Genomic DNA, 17,082 nt, shown 5'->3' with positions numbered 1-17,082 from the left:
TACCTAAAGTAATTAAAAAATAATAAAGTTGAAGAATTCTTACCATTCCATATTTCAAAAAATAAATGTTTTATCTTCTCAAAATTATAGACTGCCCCAGAATAAAACTTGAAAAAGTCTGTAATAGATTTTTGTCTCAATAACTTACAGTATAGTAAACAGAGAGAAAACATTTTAAGTGTTATTGATGGACTGATAAGATAAATTAACACCATGTGGGACAAGTACTCCATATAGATGGAAAACACATGCATCTACCTAGAAGCATGAAATACCTATGATTTTGGAGTTATTGTCATAACTTGAAGCCCAGAGTCTAGGGCTACACATGCTCAAGTTAGGTGTCTGTGAAAAATGAAAGTGAAAGTTGCTCAGTTGTGTCTGATTCTTTGTTCATGGAATTCTCTAAGCCAAAATACCTGCTGGAGTGGGTAGCCTTTCCTTTCTCCAGAGGATCTTCCCAACCCAGGGATTGAACCCAGGTCTCCCACATTGCAGGTGAATTCTTTACCAGCTGAGCCACAAGGGAAGCCCAAGAATACTGGAGTGGGTAGTCTATCCCTTCTCCAGCGGATCTTCCCAGCCCAGGAATCGCTGGGGTCTCCTGCATTGCAGCTGGATTCTTTACGAACTGAGCTCTCAGGGAAGCCCTGAAGCTATGGGAAATAATGCTGGATAGGACTAGAGTTGACATGATTAAATTCTCTGGCTCCCTAAAAGAAGGGCTCTCATTTGTTTGTCCAGCCACTTGGCAGCATAGACGTGGCTATTTTGCATCAAACATCCTTTTCTTTCCCAGCAAGCTGTGTTTATTACAGTGGGGGTCATGTGGCAAAGAGAAACAACTGTGATTTTGGCAGGTGCTCACTGCATCATTGAACTTCTGTCTAATGTGTCATTGACAAATATTCTGTATGCACAAGCTTGGCAGAGGAAAAGCTCTTTGAACCTCCTTCCAGGGTAATACTAACCCATTAACTGTGATGCTTCAGTCAGGAATTAAGCTAATAAAAAATTCATGTAATTATCCATGTGTCCCATCAATATTTTCTTTGTTTTCCACAAGATATAACAAAAGACTAAAAGCATCTTTCTTAAGTCTAACTTCCCTTTGTATATAATTAACTTTACCAATTAATAACTTTCTCCAAGAAGGAAGTAAATTAAATCAAATATGAATTATAATTTTATGAATTTTGTTGGGTTTGTTAAGTACTACTTTGTCTACTAAAACACCCCTTTAATAATCCATGTAAGAATTTTCTCTGGGAACTCACTGTTCTGTAGTTTGTACAGTTCACTCTCATTCTTGCAATTTTCAAGTTAAAATTAATAGATATCCATCTACAATTCTCAGACCTCACCAAAAATGTCAGTTAAGCCCTCTCATTTGCAAATGCTCTGATTGCCTTGGGTTGTACTGCCTCAGTATCAGGAGGTTGCATGTAGCAGCTAACTCTGCTGCAAGGCACTGTTCTACAGCGCTACTGAAAAGCAGATGCTGATGAATACTTTGCTTAAGCTGGTAAATTGCCTCATTGTCAACAGTTACTATTTATATATTTTTGACTTAGGTCATTTAATAAATGTAGAATTCAGTCATCTCTAGCAAAGTGCTGGCCATTGTCTTGAGAATCTCAGCATGATTTTTTAAAATAATTTTTAATTTGAAATAACTTCAACTCAAAAAAATGTTGCAAATAATGTATGCAAATATTTAGACTCTCTGGCCATTTTTGATTTGAGTTGTTTGTTTTCTGTATTGTTGTGTTGCATGGGTCATTTATATATTTTGGATATTAACCCCTTATCAGTTATATGATTTGCAAAAATCTCCATTCAGTGGGTTGCCTTTTCATTTTGATGATGGTTTCTTTCATGTCCAGTACCTTTTTAGTTCAATATGGTCCCTTTTGTTTATTTTTATTTTTGGTTCCTTTTGTTTTTGGAGCAGATCAACAAAAGACATAATAATAAAATGACTGAGGTTAGTGAGTTAACTGCCAATATTTTCTCTGAAGAATTTTATGGTTTAGGTTATATATACAAGTTCTTAACGCATTTTGAGTTAATTTTTATATGTGGTGTAAGATTCTTCTGCTGGTGAATGTTCAGTTTTACCCACTCTGTCACAGAAACTATAATTAGCCCGTTGTTTGTTCTTTGATCCTTTGTTGTAAATCAATTGTCCATATATGGATGGGTTTATTTCTGAGATCTCAGTTCTGTTCCATTGACCTGTGTGTGTGGTTTTATGTCAGTATCATACTGTTTTGATTGCCATCACTTGGTAGTATAGCTTGAAATCAGCACATATGATATCTCCAATTTTTACTTCTTCCTCAAGTTTGTTTTGTCTATTCAGGGTTTTTTTGGGCGTTTTCATAGAAGTTTTAGAATTGTTTGTTCTATTTCTGTGAGATAGGACATTGGAATTTTGATATAAATTGCATTGAATATGCAGATTGCTTTGCATAGTATGAGCATCTTAATAATATTAATTTTTCCAATCTATGAACACAGAATATTTTTTCGTTAATTTATGTCTTCTTATTTCATCAACGTCTTACAGTTTTCAGTGTACAAATCCTTCATGTACTTGGCTAAATTTATTCCCTAAGTATTTTATTATTTTGATGTAAATTGTAATTGTAAATGGTTCCAGATTGGGAAAGGAGTACATCAAGGCTGTATATTGTTTCCCTGCTATTTAAATTATATGCAGAGTACATCATGCAAAATATGGGGCTGGATGAAGCACAAGCTGGAATCAAAATTGCCAGGAGAAATATCAATAACATCAGATATGCAGGTGACACCACCCTTATGGCAGAAAGCGAAGAAGAACTAAAGAGCTTCTTGGTGAAAGTGAAAGAGGAGAGTGAAAAAGTTGGCTTAAAACTCAACGTTCAGAAAACCAACATCATGGCATCTGTTTCCATCATATCATGGCAAATAGATGGGGAAACAATGGAAACAGTGAGTGATTTTATTATTTTGGGCTCCAAAATCACTGCAGATGGTAACTGCAGCCATGAAATTAAAGGATGCTTGCTCCTTGGAAGAAAAACTATAACCAACCTAGACAGCATATTAAAAAGCAGAGACATTACTTTGCCAAAAAAGTCCATCTAGTCAGAGCTATGGTTTTTCCAGCAGTCATGTATGGATATGAGAGTTGGACTATAAAGAAATCTGAGCACCAAAGAATTGATGCTTTTGAACTGTGGTGTTGGAGAAGACTCTTGAGAGTCCCTTGGACAACAAGGAGATCCAACCAGTCCATTCTAAAGGAAATCAGTCCTGAATATTCATTAGAAGGAATGATGCTGAAGCTGAAGCTCCAATACTTTGGCCACCTGATGCGAAGAACTGACTCATTAGAATAGACTCTGATGCTAGGAAAGATTGAAAGCCAGAGGGGAAGGGGACGACAGAGGATGAGTTGTTAGATGGCATCACTGACTCGATGGACATGAGTTTGAGTAAGCTCTGGGAGTTGGTGATGGACAGGGAGGCCTGGCATGCTGCAGTCCATGGCATTATAAAGAGTTGGACACAACTGAGCGTCTGAACTGAACTGAATTGTAAAAGATTGTTTTCTTAATTCTGTTTCTGATAGTTCATTATTAATGTATAGAAATGTCACAGCTTTCTGTATATTGATTTTGTAACATGTAACTTTAGTGAATTTAGTTTTTAATTCTCACATCTTTCTGGTAGGGTATTTAGGATTTTCTATGTATAATACAATGTCATCTGCAGATGACATTATATTTCATTATATTATAAGACAGTTTTCTTTTTCAGTTCAGATTTGAGAGAATTTTATTTCTTTTCTTGCTTAATTGCTGTAGCTAGTACTTTCAGTACTATGTTGAATAAAAGTGGCAAGAGTGGGCATCCCTGTTCCTGATTTTAGGGGAAAAACTCTTTTAATTTTTCATCAGTGAGTGTGTTATTAGCTGTGTATTTGCCATACATGGCCTTTACTATTTGAGGTATATTCTCTCTATACCCACTTTATTAGCAGTTAAAAGAGTGTTGTATTTTGTCAAATGCTTTTTCTGCATCTGTTGAGATGATCTTATAATTCTGATTCTTCATTTTGTTAACGTGATGTATTACATGGATTTTCTGTAGATGTTGAATCACCCTTGCTTCCCTGGAATAAATCCCACTTGATCAAGATGTACATATTTTTAATGTTTTGTTGGATTTGACTTGCTAATAATTTGTTGAAGATTTTTGTATCTGTAGATATTGAAGATAGTGGCATGCATGTTTCATTTTTGTGGTGTCCTTGGCTGGTTTTAATATTAGGGAAATATTGGCCTTGTAAATGCTTTGGAATGTTTTCCTCCTCCTCAATTTTTGGAAGAAAAGTATTAAGTCATCTTTGAATATTTTGTGTTAATATTGAGAGAAGAATAAGTATTAAATCTTCTTGGAGTGTTTTGTAGAGTTTGCCAAAGAAGCCATCTCTCTGGGCCTCAGCTTTTGTTTGTTGTGAGATTTTCTAATTTGTGTCTCAGTCTCCTTCTTGGTAACTTCTGTTCAGATTTCCTGTTTCTTTATTTTTCCTTCTTGGAAGATTTTTTGTTTCTAGGAATTTATCCATGGTTGTCAAACTGTTGGTATTTAATTATTGGTAGTGGTCTCATTTTATCCTTCAAATTTATGTGGTTACATTTATAACTTCTCTTTCATTTTTTAATTTTATTTATTTATCCTCTTTCTTTTCTTTCTCTCTCTTTTTTTTTTGGTTAGTCTAGCTAAAGATTTGTAGATTTTATCTTTTCTAATCACCAGCTGTTAGTCTCATTGATCTTTCCCACTTTATTTTTTGTCTCTCTTTGATTTACTTCTGTCTGATCTTTATTATTCTCTTCTTTCTGTTAATTGTGGGCTTCATTTATTCTTTTTCTAGTTCCTTTAGGTATAAAGTTAGATTGTTTATTTGGTATTTTTGTAGTTGTTTCTTGATGGAAGCCTGAATTATTATGAACTTCCCTTTTAGAAGAATTTTTTGTTGAATTCCATAGATTTTGGTATGTTGTATTTCTATTTGCATTTGCCTCTAGATTTTTTTTTTTTTTTTTTTTTTTTTTGCTTTTTTCAAAGACTCCTTTATACCATTACAGTTGGAGGAAGTTTTTCTTTGGTTTATTGAAATGCAGTTTGTGACCCAACATGTGATCTATCTGAGAAAATGTTCCATGTGTACTTAAGAAGAATGTATATTCTTTTGCTTTTGGATGGAATGCTGTATATCTATTAAGTTCATCTTATCTAATGTATTATTTAAATTTAATGTTTTCACATTGATTTTTTTTTTTGGTCTGGATAATATATTCATTGAGGTAGGAAGGGGGTTAAAGTCCCCTACTATTATTGTCTTGCTTTAAAATTTTCCCTTTAAGATCAAAAATACTTTCTTTTGTATCTTGGTGCTCTTCAGTTCAGTTCAGTTGCTCAGTCGTGTCTGACTCTTTGCGACCCCATGGACTACAGCATGCCAGGCTTCCCTGTCCATGACCAACTCCTAGAATTTACTCAAATGCATTTCCATTGAGTTGGTGATGCCATCCAACCATCTCATCCTCTGTCATAACTTTCTCTTCCCACTTTCAATCTTTTTCAGCATCAGAGTCTATTCCAATGAGTTGGTTCTTCACATCAGGTGGCCAAAGTATTGGAGTTTCAGCTTTATCATCAGTCCCTCCAATGAATATTCAGGACTGATTTCCCTTAGGATTGACTGGTTGGATCTCCTTGTTGTCCAAGGGACTCTCAAGAGTCTTCTCCAACACCACAGTTCAAAGGCATCAATTCTTTGGTGCTCAGCTTTCTTTACAGTCCAACTCTCACATCCATGCATGACTACTGGAAAAATGCTAGTTTGACTACTCAGATCTTTGTTAGCCAAGTAATGTCTCTGCTTTTTAATATGCTGTCTACATTGGTTATAGCTTTTCTTCCAAGGAGCAAGTGTCTTTTAATTTCATGGCTGCAGTCACCATCTGCAATGATTTTGGACCCCCCCCCCCCAAAAAAAAATAATAAAGTCTATCACTGTTTCCGTTGTTTCCTCATCTATCTGCCATAAAGTGATGGGACCAGATGCCACTATCTTAGTTTTCTGAATGTTGCTCTTCTGTTGGGTTTCAGTATTTTTTTTGCTGGATTTACCTTTTTATTATCATGTAATGCTCTTCTACGTCATTTCTTACAGTCTTTGTTTAAAGTCTATTTTTGTCTAATATGAGAATAGCTACTGCAGTTTTCTTTTAATTTCTATGTGCATGAAATATATTTTTTCCATTCCTTCATTTTCTGTCTGGGTGTGTCCTTTCTTATAAAGTGAGTCTTTTGTTGGCAGCAAATAGATAGGTCCTGTTTTTTATCCATTTTTCCACTCCATCTTTTGATTAGTTCCTTTAGTTTGTTTGCATTTTAAGTAATTGCTGATGGGTATGTACTTTTGGGGGATTCCCTGGTAGCTCAACTAGTAAAGAATCCATCTGCAATGCAGGAAACTGCAGTTCAATTCCTGGATCAGGAAGATCCCCTGAAGAAGGGACAGGCTACCCACTCCAGTATTCTTGGATTCCCCTGCTGGCTCAGACAGTAAAGAATCTGCCTTCAATGTGGGAAACCTGGGTTTGATCCCTGGTATGGGAAAATCCCCTGGAGTAGGACATGGCAACCCTCTCTAGTATTCTTGCCTGGAAAATCCCCATGGACAGAGGAGCCTGGCAGGCTATAGTCCTTGAGGTCACAAAGAGTCAGACATGACTAAGAATACACACACACACACACGTATTTATTGTGATTCTGTTATCTTTTTTCTTTTTCTCTCTTTCCTTGTGTATTGGATTCTTTCTTTAGTGTTATATTTAGATTTCTTTCTCATTTTCCTTTGTATACTTGCAATAATTTTTTGACCTCCTTGGGTTACTGTGAAATTTACATATAACATTCTTGTGAGTGTTGCTTATTTTAAGTTGGTAGCAACTTAAATTTAAACACATTTCAAAACTTTGTCTTTCTACTCTCTCCCCAGCACATACACATTTTATATTTTTGATGATACATTTTACATCTTTATTTTATGTGTCTTTTAATTATTGTAATTTTAGCTAATTTTACTACTTTTTTTCTTGTAATTCTTATATCTACCTTATTAACAATTATTTTATGAACTTTGCTATATATTTACCTTTTCCAATAAGGTATTTTTTTTCTTTCATATATTTTCATATTAACTAATGTCATTTCCTTTGAACTTAAAGAAATCCCTTTAATATTTCTTGCAGGACCAGTTTAGTGGTGATGAAATCCTTTAGTTTTTGCTTAGCTGGTACAGCCTTGATCTCTCCTTCAATTCTGAATGTTAACTTTGCTGGGTAGAGAATTTGGGGTTGAAAGTTTTTTCTCTTTCTGCATGATGGATATAGCACACCACTTCCTACTAGCATGTAAGGTTCTTACTGAAAAATCTACAAATATTCTTATGGGATTTCCCTTGTAAGCATAAAGTTGTGTTCTCTTGCTGCTTTTAGAAGTTTCTCTTTATCCTTAACTTTTACAATTTTAATTGTATCTTCATACGTGTCTTTTTTGATTCATGCTATTTGCAACTCTGCAAAGAGTTGACTCATTGGAAAAGACCCTGATGCTGTGGAGGATTGGGGGCAGAAGGAGAAGGGGGACAACAGAGAATGAGATGGCTGGATGGCATCACCGACTCGATGCACATGAGTCTGGGTGAACTTCGGGAGTTGGTGATGGACAGGGAGGCCTGGTGTGCTGCGATTCATGGGGTCGCAAAGAGTCGGACACAACTGAGCGACTGAACTGAACTGAACTGGGCTTTCTGGACCTGATGTCTGTTTTCTTCCCTGGATTAGAGAATTTTCAGCCACTATTTCCCTAAATAATATTTCTGGCTCTTTTTCTCACTTTTCTTTCTGGGACCCCAATAATAATATAAATATTATCCTGATCATTGTTGTTTCAAAAGTCCCTATTTTCTTTTTTTAAAATTCTTCTTTCATTTTGCAGCTCTGACTGAGTTCCATTGTTTTGTCTTCCAGCTGAGTGATCTGTCCTCTCTAGTGTTTAATCCCTCTAGTGAACTCTTCTGGTCTGTTATACCTTCTCTTGATACCTTCTTATATTCTCTGTCTCTTTGTTGAGGCTTTCATTCTGTTCAGTCGTTGTTTTTCCACATTCAGTGAAGCATCATTCTTGACCATTACTTTTAAATCTTTATCAGCGGATTGCTTACCTCTGTTGCTTTTAGTTCTTTTCTGAGATTTTTGTTTTGTTCTTTCAGTTTGAACATAATCCTCTTTCTCCTCAATTTGTCTAATTTTCTATTTTTATAGATTGGGTTAACTATCTCTCCCAGTCTTAAAGGAGTGGTCTTATTTATGAGATACTGTGAGGCTCAGACATACAATCCTGCCTCAGACAAACAACTCCAGAGCCAGATATCAAGGAGTGTCACCTATGTGGACTCTGCATCTTCCTCCTTTGGTGGAGCCCAGTGGTGGCTGCTATGGGATGCTTTTATGTGGGATTTGCCCTTGGAATAGCTGAGGGTCTTGTGGCTTCTGTGGGACACTGGTGAAGAGGACTCTTCCTTACATTTTTTCTGAAGTCTGACTTAGGTGCTAGGAGAGAAAGGACTCTCAGTGGGTCCATGCCCACTGTCTCTAACAGTTTATGGAGAGAATTCCAAAATACTGCTTTTCAATGCTGACATTATCAAGGTAGTCTGGGATCACAAAATGGTCTCCATCAGTATCTCAGTCCCCAGGGAGCATCCCACCTAGTTTCCTCCTCCCTGACATAAAATTCAGGATTAGGAAGTGGGTCCCCTTTACCTATAGTTCATGTGTTTGGTGCTGATTTTCAGATCAAGTTAGTCTGTGGACAAGCCCTTTAACAAAAGGTTTTTCATTCCCTAGGGTTCTGTTTTTCATTCCCTAGGCCTCTGACTGTGTGGATCACAATAAACTGTGCAAAATTATGAAAGAGATGGGAACACCAGACCACCTGACCTGCCTCTTGAGAAATGTGTATGCAGGTCAGGAAGCAACAGTTAGAACTGGGCATGGAACAACAGACTGGTTCCAAATAGGAAAAGGAGTAGGTCAAGGCTGTATATTGTCACCCTGCTTATTTAACTTCTATGCAGAGTACATCATGAGAAACGCTGGGCTGGAAGAAGCACAAGCTGGAATCAAGATTATTGAGAGAAATACCGATAAACTCAGATATGCAGATGACATCAACCTTATGGCAGAAAGTGAAGAAGAACTAAAGAGCCTCTTGATGAAAGTGAAAGAGGAGAGTGAAAAAGTTGGCTTAAAGTTCAACATTCAGAAAACGAAGATCATGGCATCTGGTCCCATCACTTCATGGGGAGTAGATGGGGAAACAGTGGAAACGGTGTCAGACTTTATTTTGGGGGGCTCCAAAATCACTGCTGATGGTGATTGCAGCCATGAAATTAAAAGACACTTACTCCTTGGAAGGAAAGTTATGACCAGCCTAGATAGCATATTCAAAAGCAGAGACATTACTTTGCCAACAATGGTCCGTCTAGTCAAGGCTACGGTTTTTCCAGTGGTCATGTATGGATGTGAGAGTTGGACTGTGAAGAGAGCTGAGCGCCGAAGAATTGATGCTTTTGAGCTTTGGTGTTGGAGAAGACTCTAGAGAGTCCCTTGGACTGCAAGGAGATCCAACCAGTCCATCCTAAAGGAGATCAGTTCTGGGTGTTCTTTGGAAGGAATGATGCTAAAGCTGAAACTCCAATACTTGGCCACCTCATGCAAAAAGTTGACTCATTGGAAAAGACTCTGATGCTGTGAGGGATTGGAGGCAGGAGGAGAAGGGGACAACAGAGGATGAGATGGCTGGATGGCATCACCAACCTGATGGATGTGAGTTTGGGTGAACTTCAGGAGTTGGTGATGGACAGAGAGGCCTGGCGTGCTGCAGTTCATGGGGTCGCAAAGAGTCAGACACGACTGAGCAACTGAACTGAACTGAGGGTTCAGTAGTTTTCTTGCACATACTTCTCATTGGTTTTCAAAGCCAGATATTTTGTGGGCTTTTTTCTCCTGTGCAGGATCTCAGGGTTGGGAGGGTTAATATGGAGCTTGATCCCTGTTTCTTGGGTTAAAGATCCAGTTGTTTGTGATTCTTCCCAATTGTGGTTTTCTGAAATGATTTTTTTCCGCTTGATGAAATTGTATCTCTACTCATCTTAAAACTGTCCTTTTACACTTTGTTGTGGAGTCTTCGTACACCCAGTGTTCAGGTCCCTTTTCATAAGATTTATTCCACATGTTGTTGTAGAGTTGATGTGTATCTGAGAGGACGTATCTTCCCACATTGTTATTTTGAACTCTGTCTCTCTTTTTTTAATATATACAAAATAAAGAGAATAGTAAAATGAACCTCCCGTATATCTCAACCAGTTTCATCAATTATACTAATATTTTTGTTTTGTCTGTATATCCCCTCACACTCCTTATAACCATATTTTTTCAGATAAAATTTTTATAAACTGAAACAGATACATCTTAATGGGCGAAAGAATACAGCCATGTACTTTCCATTCCTATTTAGTATAAGAACATTCCCATCATTTCCAAAAGTTCTCTGGGTCACTTCAGAGTAACTCTTCATCACCAAACCTAGCTAACCACCAGTCTCAAGATTGGTACAGAATTTTAAAAATTCATTTAAATGGAAACATGAAGTATATATTCTATTGTGTGCAGATTATTTTGCTCAATATAATGTCTGTGATATTTATTTATGGTTGCAGTTATTAGTATTTCATTCCCTTTTATTTCTGGGAAGCATGCCACAATTTTATGTAGGTTTAAGTACTTTTTTTTTTTTTAAACAAAAATGTTGATGCACTTTGCTACAATGTATAATCTAAATCGACTGTTCAAACAAATGCTTGGCCTTCTTGTAAGATAGTTCTGCTCAGTGAGCCTTTGCATATCCAAATATTTATTGATTATTGTAGAATCAGAGAAGAGAGTAAAAGTTTTAAAATAATCCTTGTCCCTGTAATACAGAAGATGATTCATCATTCTTTTTAATATAAATGAGGATTTAGCTTCATTTGGCATGTTAATTAACTACTCTGACTCTTATTCTCTTCACAATAAAAAGCATTACACTAATACGTATCTCACAAGATTGTTTTTAAGAGGATGCAAAATTCTGGTCTGTACCTCATAATTAAAGAGAAACTCTGAGGAAGTGTCCCAATTATCTCTGTTCTAACACATTTTTAGTAATTCTGATACAACTGAATTTTGAGAGTCACTGAGCCGGAGAACCTTTACATCCTTTATCTACCACATCTGAGTTGGACCACTGTGGCTATTGACCTAAATTTTGTGGCACCATGATACTGTTCTTTCACATCATCTTGTATTGCTGCCTACACACCAGTCAGGACTGGGGAACAATGAATTCCTGATCCTCAATCAAATTTTTGTACTCAACAGGCTATTAGTAAATATTTGTTGAGTGAACAAGTTATTCTTTTTTTTTTTTAAGTTTTTATTGAAGTATAATTGATTTATATAGCTGTGTTAATTTCAAGTATACAACAAAGTGAATTATATATATATATATATATATCTCCATTCTTTTTCAGATTCTCTTCTCATATGGTTTATTACAGAATATTGAGTAGAGTCATTTTGCTATACAGTAGGTCCTTGTTAGTTATCTATTGTTTATATAGTAGTGTGTATATGTCAGTCTCAATCTCCTTATTTATTACTTCATCCTGTGTTTCACCTTTGGTAACCATAAGTTTGATCTTCAGGTGTGTGAGTCTGCTTTGTTTTGTAAATAAGTTCATTTTATCATTTTTATTAGGTTCCTCAAATAAATTAGATCACATGATTTTAGTCTTTCTCTGTCTCACTTTACTTATTATGATAATCTCTAGGTCCCTGATTGCTTGTCTGATGATTCTGATCCTAGGTTTTATCCTAATTTTAATTAACCTAATTAAAACTCCTTTTTTTTTAAGAAAAAGCACTTGCATACAGTTTTTCCTCCTTAAATGCTTTTGTCAACTCTCTCACATCTCTTTTACCACTCAAAATATCAGAGATTGCATTGATTCAAACATCTTTGAAATTACATATAAGATATTAGGATATCAGAATCTAATCTAATCTCTTATTCCTTTGATAATTTATTAAATATTTCAAAGATTAAGTGTTCAAACTATCAGACTTTATCATAAGTGCTTCCACCAACTTGTCAGGAGTGTTTTAATGCATTAAACTGTAATTCAAGCAAAGTTCATTCCCTAAAACTATATACTTTTAAAATTCTAAGAGGCTTTAGGGTATAAGTAGCACAGTTTTATTCTCAAAATTGAGGCAAAAGAAACTTGATCACATTATCTAGGGACTCAGATAAATGAGGCATAAGAACTGACATTTACAGTAACTGGTTATTTTTATAATATCTGTGGTTAGTTATAATAAAAAATGTGCTTGTCTTAAAATCATTAATTGGGGGCATAAGGTTTGGCTTGAAATGGAGGGAATCAAAAAGCTATGGGGTGAGCTTTAAAATAGAGAAGTGAGAAATTGATATCATTAAGGAGTATTCCATTTTCATTATGTTGAAAGAAAGAAAAGAAAATCCTATCCCAATTTCTAAGTATTAAGATTATCTGACATCTGAAAGACTAGAAATAGTATTAAGAATTAGAAATCTGTTTTCTTTCCATATTATTTCCCTTAACAATGTAGCTTCTGAAAACTCTGTAAGCCATAAAGTTGATTTTAAATTTATTATCATCTCCAGATAACTGCCTGGTTAATCTCTGGACTACTACTTAATTGAAACACAAGATACTTCTTTTTATCTGGATTTAGACTTGGTTCTCCTTACACCTTATTTCCTAAAATCTATCCTGATTTAAAGCTTTATATCTGTGCCATGTTCTCTATTAGTTATAATCCTGTTTTGCTTTTCTTTTTGTTTTAAATTCTGGAGAGGAAAATCGTTTCAGTCATTTTACTCTAGTGAAGTGTATCAAACCACACAGTTTATTTAATATTCCCAGTGTTACAATTCAGTGGATCTGCGTGTTGTTTACCTGCTCTCTGCTCAACATCACCTCTGCCGACCAAAACCATTCAAAGAATAAAGAATATCACTGTAATTCGTGACAAGTCTTCACCAGATGTTCTTGGTCCAGTTACCTGGACAAATGTTGAAAGACTGACTTGAGTTGGCACTAAATCAACTGAGACAATGTTGAACCAGAAAAGCAAAAATATAAATATGTGCCTAGTTGTCAAAGCAGAGTGTTAGATATTCACAGCATAAAATGCCTTGTCACTTAGTTGGCAAAAAATAAAAGTGTCTGTATTCTTACTATTTTACTGTGACTGGTGGTTCTTGTACATTTCCTAAAGTCTTCCTATTTAACATGACATATTATTCAGCTTGATTCTTAGATCCACTCAAAGAGTGCCTCATTATTAAACAATGTGAATTTTTTTAAGAAGTTTAATTTGCAACATATTGAAAAAATAGACTATTTAAATTCAAGCTACTCCTTTAAAAAAATCTAAAGTTTATTTAATACAATGGTAATATAAGTTTCCATGGATTTCTTGGTTCCACAAAATTGAAAATTTCCAACTGTTTGTCGAAAAGTCTAAGATTATAGTTTTCAGAGACATTTTTGATTGATTATTATTCTTAGGAAATTAGTCTACTGTGTAATACTCAGAATGTTCTTTACGTATTATTGTACTCAGAACTTTCTATTTTAAATTAACACACATTCTGTCAATAGAGACAATCAGGTTTTTTTGTCTTTTTGCTTTAAAAATCAGTTTTCACAAAAATTGGTGATTCTAAGAGGATAATACAGTCCACTGCTTTAAAAAATAATTTACAAATACGTTTCTGTTACACTGCATATAAGAAGTTAATTTAAACAGTGATTGAATTAGTTTGACATGTTTTTGGTACTTATTCTTTACAACGTCTTTCAACAGGACAGCTTTTACTGGCCCAACTTGATAGGCAAATAAACTGATCCTTAGAGAAACTTGGCCTCAATCAATGATTTGACTAACATAATCACCTTAAAATCCAAGGTTATCTAACTTCTAACATAATGGGAATTCCACTGTATAATTTGGCATCAGCTATTAAACTTAGGCAAATGATATTTGCAGTTTGGTGTGATATCAGATCTATGATTCAAATTCAGTGATGAACAAAGTTTGTCTTTGTTTTCCTGACACATTCAACATATGCTTGGGGGGGTAATGTTGAAGTTGAAATATAAAATATGACAGTAAAATTATAAAACTTATCTACAGGTTTAGACTGTATCAATATAACCTCAGAACAAACTTAGATTAAATTGTTTGTAGTTGCCAGTTGTCTTCCAGAGTAGTTTTGTACACTTATCTATAAAAATGGAAATTGCATATTATAAACTAAATAAATTGAACAATGAATCAACTAAACAAAGAAAGTAAGGACAATCAACAACAACAAGAACAAAAGACCCTAAGTTTTATTTTTCAACCATTAATATATGTGAATTATTTTAGAGGAATATATTCACAACTTGTCATTTTATGAACTTTATTAGACTTTATAGTTGATAGCTTTAAATTGTAAAATAGAAGCATCATATTAGGTTTCTCAAAGATTCAAATTGTTGTTACTATCATGAGTACAACCCACCTTTTCAAGGAACTTAATAGCTGAGCATAGAGGATATAAAAGAATAGAAGTAAACCTGAGAAATAATATACCATGCTGATCATAACACTTAAGTTCACCCTTTCCAGCCAATGTTCATGCTTTTTTTATCTGCTGTGGTCAGAGTCTATAAACTATGGTATGAAGAGATTTTCCTACTGACAAAATTAAATATTTTTTAGAGAAAATATCATTAATATAACTAATGTTATATGTGAAATTATAAAGGTCAATATAGTCTAGTTTTGCATTCAATACTGAACAATTAAGGGAACATAAAAACAATAGCAGTCTTTTTTTTTTCCCCCTTAACACTACTTATTATCAATTTATCTATACTGAAACTTAGGTGGTTTCTGTAATTTGACTATTATAAATATTGCTGCAATGAGCATAGGAATAGAAATCTCTTTTCAAAATAATGCTTTGTTGCCTTGTGATATATATACAGAAGTGAGATTGCTGTGTCAGATGGTCATTGTATTTTTAATTTTTTAGGGGCCTCCATATTGTTTCTTATAGTGGCTGAATCAGTTAACATTTGCGCTAACAGTATATGAGAGTTGCCTTTTCTCCACATCCTCATCAACACATTTATTTTCTTTTTGATAATAGCCATTCTAGCAGGTATGAGATGATATCATATTTGTGGTTTTGATTTACATTTCCCTAATAATTAATGATGCTGAGCATCTTGCCCTATACCTATTGATCTCACGCCTGTCTTCTTTAGAAAAGTGTCTCTTGACGTCTTCTATCATTTTTAGTCAGACTTTTTTTTTTATTTGCTGTTGAATTGTATGAGTTCCTTATATATTTTGAATATTCACTCCTTACCAGATCAGATCAGATCAGATCAGTTGCTCAATCGTGTCCGACTCTTTGCAACCCCATGAATCACAGCACGCCAGGCTTCCCTGTCCCTCACCAATATGTTTTTAAATACTTCTCCTATTCAATACATAGCCTTTTCATTAGTTGGCAGATTTCTTTTGCTGTGCAAGGCTTTTTAATTTGATGTACTTCCATTTCTTTATTTTTGTTTTCATTGCCTTTGCTTTCAGTGTCAAATCTGAAAAATCAGTGTGAAGACCACTGTAAAGAGATTTACCTGCTATGTGTTCTTCTAACTGTTGTACATTTTCATGTCTTGTGTTCAAGTCTTTTTTAAAATTTTCAGTTAACTTTTGTGGGTGGTGCTTACAGCAAAAGTCCAGTTTCATTCTTTTGTATATCGATATCTAATTTTCCCAGCACCACTTATTGGGAAGACTACCCTTCCCCCATTGTTATTCTTGGCTCCATTGTTATAAATTGACTTTATAGATGTGTGCTTATTTCTGGATTCTCTATTCTGTCCCATTGATTTAAGTATCTAATTTTATGCCAGTATCATACTGTATTGATTATTATGGCTTTGTAGTATAGTTTGAAATCAGAGCATATGATACCTCCAGGATTGCTTTTCTTTATAAAAGATTGCTTTGATTATTTGGGATTATTTGTGGTACCATGCAAATTTTACTGTTCTTTCTTCTATTTCTGTGAAAAAATGCCATTAGAATTTTTATAGGAATTTTTACAGGGATTGCATTGAATCTGTAGATTGCTTTGGGTATTGTGGATATTTTAGCAATACTAATTATTCTAATCCAAGAAAGTGGGTTAACTTTTTATTGATTTGTGTCTTTTTATATTTCTTTCCATTCCTTTTATCAGTGCCTGATAGCTTTCAGAATATAGATCTTTATTTCTAAGTGTTTATTTTATTTTTGAAGCTTTATAAATGAAATTTTTCTTTCCAGTAGTTTATTGGTAGTGTGTAGAAACACAACTGATTTTTCAGTATTCATTTTATATTCTATAACTTTATTGAATAACTTTAGTTATTGTAAGAGTATTTTGGAGAAGTTTTAAGGGATAGATATAGATATATCATATGATCTGCAACAGGCCTTCCCTGGTGGCTCGGCAGTAAAGAACATGCCTTCCAATGCAGAAGACATGGACTTGATCCCTGGGTCAGGAAGATTCCTTGGAAAAGGAAATGGCAACCCATTCCAGTATTCTTGCCTGGGAAATCCCTTGAACAGAGGAGCCTGGAGGGCTACAATCCATGGGATAGAAAAAAGTCAGACATGACTGAAGTGACTTAGCACAGTACACATCTGTAATAGAGACACTTATACTTCTTTCTCTCTGATCCAGATTCTTTGATTTATCTTTCTTGCCTAATTTCTTTGGAAAGGACTTCAAGTGACTATTTTGACTAAA

At 34.8% G+C, this 17,082-nt stretch overlaps 1 protein-coding gene across 5 annotated transcripts in view; it reads left to right on the top strand.

Annotated features, from left to right (window-relative positions):
* The window catches only part of NAALADL2 (N-acetylated alpha-linked acidic dipeptidase like 2), a 1,369,359-nt gene that overhangs the window by 762,310 nt on the left and 589,967 nt on the right, over window positions 1-17,082 (top strand). The window lies entirely within an intron of this gene.

This window comes from Bos indicus, chromosome 1 (assembly GCF_029378745.1).
Source record: "Bos indicus isolate NIAB-ARS_2022 breed Sahiwal x Tharparkar chromosome 1, NIAB-ARS_B.indTharparkar_mat_pri_1.0, whole genome shotgun sequence".
NCBI lineage: Eukaryota > Metazoa > Chordata > Mammalia > Artiodactyla > Bovidae > Bos > Bos indicus.
The sequence above is the reverse complement of the archived record's forward strand: the minus strand, read 5'-3'. Positions and strand labels throughout refer to the sequence as shown.